The sequence below is a fragment of the Cherax quadricarinatus genome, chromosome 26 (genome assembly GCF_038502225.1).
Source record: "Cherax quadricarinatus isolate ZL_2023a chromosome 26, ASM3850222v1, whole genome shotgun sequence".
Classification (NCBI taxonomy): domain Eukaryota; kingdom Metazoa; phylum Arthropoda; class Malacostraca; order Decapoda; family Parastacidae; genus Cherax; species Cherax quadricarinatus.
The window spans coordinates 5,356,763-5,361,305 of NC_091317.1; the positions used below are offsets into that span (position 1 = coordinate 5,356,763).

Below are 4,543 nucleotides of genomic sequence, written 5' to 3' on the forward strand. Positions count from 1 at the left end.
GCAACAGCAAAGAACTACAGACCAATAGCACTAACATCCCATATCATAAAAATCTTTGAAAGGGTCCTAAGAAGCAAGATCACCACCCATCTAGAAACCCATCAGTTACACAACCCAGGGCAACATGGGTTTAGAACAGATCGCTCCTGTCTGTCTCAACTATTGGATCACTACGACAAGGTCCTAAATGCACTAGAAGACAAAAAGAATGCAGAAGTAATATATACAGACTTTGCAAAAGCCTTCGACAAGTGTGACCATGGCGTAATAGCGCACAAAATGCGTGCTAAAGGAATAACGGGAAAAGTCGGTCGATGGATCTATAATTTCCTCACTAACAGAACACAGAGAGTAGTCGTCAACAGAGAAAAGTCCGAGGCAGCTACGGTGAAAAACTCTGTTCCACAAGGCACAGTACTCGCTCCCATCTTGTTCCTCATCCTCATATCCGACATAAACAAGGATGTCAGCCACAGCACCGTGTCTTCCTTTGCAGATGACACCCGAATCTGCATGACAGTGTCTTCCATTGCAGACACTGCAAAGCTCCAGGCGGACATCAACCAAATCTTTCAGTGGGCTGCAGAAAACAATATGAAGTTCAACGATGAGAAATTTCAATTACTCAGATATGGTAAAAATGAGGAAATTAAATCTTCATCAGAGTACAAAACAAATTCTGGCCACAAAATAGAGCGAAACACCAACGTCAAAGACCTGGGAGTGATCATGTCGGAGGATCTCACCTTCAAGGACCATAACATTGTATAAATCGCATCTGCTAGAAAAATGACAGGATGGATAATGAGAACCTTCAAAACTAGGGAGGCCAAGCCCATGATGACACTCTTCAGGTCACTTGTTCTATCTAGGCTGGAATATTGCTGCACACTAACAGCACCTTTCAAGGCAGGTGAAATTGCCGACCTAGAAAATGTACAGAGAACTTTCACGGCGCGCATAACAGAGATAAAACACCTCAATTATTGGGAGCGCTTGAGGTTCCTAAACCTGTATTCCCTGGAACGCAGGAGGGAGAGATACATGATTATATACACCTAGTACCGAACTTGCACACGAAAATCACTCACTACGAAAGCAAAAGACTTGGCAGACGATGCACCATCCCCCCAATGAAAAGCAGGGATGTCACTAGCACGTTAAGAGACCATACAATAAGTGTCAGGGGCCCGAGACTGTTCAACTGCCTCCCAGCACACATAAGGGGGATTACCAACAGACCCCTGGCAGTCTTCAAGCTGGCACTGGACAAGCACCTAAAGTCAGTTCCTGATCAGCCGGGCTGTGGCTCGTACGTTGGTTTGCGTGCAGCCAGCAGTAACAGCCTGGTTGATCAGGCTCTGATCCACCAGGAGGCCTGGTCACAGACCGGGCCGCGGGGGCGTTGACCCCCGGAACTCTCCAGGTAAACTCCAGGTCCAGGTTATCAGCATTATTATTAGTAGTCGTAGTACTGCTTTTATTGTTGCTGTTGTTTTTGGGAGTACACGTGTCTTTTTTTTTTTTTTTTGTCGCTTCCTACGCCTCTGTGATGTACAAAATTTAATATGAGGACTCAAGGCCAACAGGTGGGTTGATATGTATATAAGAGAGGCACAACCATCCTGGTTTATCATATTCTTCAGACTAGCGAGAAGAATGGTTAGTCCTGTTCTCGTCTCTATAATTCAATTCTTAATTTCTCTGTGATTTATACTCGTGTTTAAATATTGTTGGAACTTTGCAATGACAGGTGTTTTAGTGTTCGGTATATCTAACTTAAAATATATATGATTTATACATATAAGTTTGTGCATGAAAGTATTTTTTATGTGTATTGAAGTGTTTGTGTTTTGATACCATCTTACTTTTACATTTTTTTTTATGTAATATGAGCATGCATGATGAATAATCAAAGTGTATTGAATATGTGTCAATGAACTGAGAGAATTCTACATGAGGACGGAGAAACCCAGTGTAAATAGGAGACTATAATATATGTTTGTCTCCGTCATTGATCTCCGACGGCAATGGGAACAAACTGTTTGTACTGGGTTTCTTTTGATATATATATATATATATATATATATTATATATATATATATATATATATATATATATATATATATAAACAAACACTGATCTCTGGCTGAAGGAGACTCGAACCTACGAACCTTAGGTAGACGCTTCGACTGGACAACAGGCTTCTTCAGTTGAATGCAGAGAACTTATGCTAACAAATACCTGTTTAAATTCTCAGTAATTTATATAGGAGGACTTATGTTGTAGAATCTAACTGGTGCGTCGAAGTAACTCTTTTATGTGTGTTTACAGCGTGTGTTTATGTTGCTTGTCTTGCTGGTGGTGGTGACAGTGAGCGTGGTGTTGGGGATGAACCCAGAGCATCACAGGGATACCAGGAGTCCCCACTTGCTCCGCCTGATCAAAGGATTGAAAGTGAAGGCCCTGGGTAAAAAATGTAAGTCTCTCTCTCTCTCTCTCTCTCTCTCTCTCTCTCTCTCTCTCTCTCTCTCTCTCTCTCTCTCTCTCTCTCTCTGACACACGTCTCCGTAGAATTTGCAGGCAGTTTTGCCTAGCACTCTGCCTACGCTCTCTAAGTGGTATTCTTCTTTCTAACGCCACTTTTCATTTCCTGTGACATAAAGGTTAACATTGCTGCATGACTCGCAAGAGTCATACAGCAAGAGTCAAGGTCATACAGAACCTGGGGCATGGAAAGTTATCGGACTTTACTCGAGGCAAGGAAAGGTATCTCCAGTTCCCTGGATCAAAAGCGCTTCGCTAGTGCCCAATCACTCCCATGTCAAGGGAGTCATGACAAACTGTGTTATTTACATCAGACATTCCACTGACTCATCCTATTATTAACTTCAGACATTCCACTGACTCATCCTATTATTAACTTCAGACATTCCACTGACTCATCCTTGTATTAACATAGATCACAAAGTTTGTCGTCATTCAAAGACATAATCTCAGTTATTTTTCTAATGGGATATTATTTTATCTTTATTCTCTTGGTCGTTTTCTTTAACTTCCTCGTAACGATCCCTTTCATAAATATTAAGCGAATATATATGACATTCAGTCTATATATTTAAAACTCACTTTTTTTTTTAAGTGTCGTTCACTTGTCAGGTATTAATGCAATTTTTATGCATCATTTGAATAATCGCAAAAATACAAATCATGTTATGTTTGGCGATTTTTTTAGAGGTGTGAAGTTCTCATTGTATATTCACCTAGAGGTCTTTAATCCTGTGTACATATATACAGAGAGTTGTGTATCTCAAGGTATAAATACCGAGAGGTGTACATCTGTAGCGTACAGTACATACACCATGAGTTATCTTGAATACATAGTTTACAGATAACTATATCCTTGATTGGTGGCATTCAGGTGAAATGCAGTCTTCATGACCCTCATGCTGTCCAGAGGCTTTTAGCCTAACCATCCCATTATTCTATTATTTTTAATGACTTGGTGGCCCGAAATGACTTGTGACTGATAACAACACTGTTTTCTTCCAGTTCTACTAGGATGACGGCAGCTGATGTGCGTCGTCGACTTCAGGAGTACTGAGAAGCAATTCTGCTCTAACTCTCGTGTTTCCCATGTACATAACTGGCAAAAAATTCCTGTGTTACTCTGATATATATTAAGACTTATAGCAATAAATACAATTATTTAAGGCATTACTGTTATTATTTTTGTTCCTGGAAGTGTGAATTTATTTAATTTTGGTCTGAAGATCACTGTGGGGAATAAATTACCTGCATGAACCTCATTACATTCGTACTAGTAATTTAATGAAGGCAACAAAGATAACTCTTACTTACCAATTGTTACAAAACTGAGGCATGTAGGAATATTGTGAGACACCCTAGGTCACAAGGAGAATGTCTCCCTTCGACACTCTTTACCCTCTCACATTCCCACATCTACTCTGGACCTATAAATATTATCAATGAATTTAATAAACACAATCAGTAATTCTGGTAATAATATTTACATTAAAATTATATGGACTGTATGTCATGTGGGTTTCGAAAACGTGGATAGGGTAAAAATACTCACGTAGGCTGGTAGTACGTATAATATAATGGAATGTGTGTGAAGGTGCCAACCGCCGTCCTGCCTCTCTGCTCTCTATCGTAAGACTAACTGACTCACAGTGCCCATATGTGAGGGGGTGTTTGAAATCCTGCTATGGTCAGCAGCAATATGAATACAGTCAGTGATTCACGCAGAGACGGTTGGTAGTGAGTCATCTACTGGTACACTGGTTACTGGTTACTACTACTGAGAGCTCGGCGATGCTAACGTATGTCGTCCCGACATACAACGAATACAAACTAGAGATGGCAGGTATATGGCTTGGGCTGATTCTATACAATGTCAAAGTACACAACAATTGAACATTATAACATACATAAGTAGAATATTGGAATGGAAGCTTATGTAACTGAAACTGTAATGCAATACAAGGTATAATATAGCACAACTCATCGAATGAAACTC

At 40.2% G+C, this 4,543-nt stretch overlaps 1 long non-coding RNA gene across 1 annotated transcript; it reads left to right on the plus strand.

The window, feature by feature from the left end:
* Positions 1-1,637: 1,637 nt before the first annotated feature.
* LOC128691518 (uncharacterized) lies at positions 1,638-3,718 on the plus strand. Its single transcript, XR_008407448.2, has 3 exons — positions 1,638-1,662; positions 2,335-2,479; positions 3,553-3,718. It is a non-coding gene; the product is annotated as an uncharacterized lncRNA (long non-coding RNA).
* The last annotated feature ends 825 nt before the right edge of the window (positions 3,719-4,543 follow it).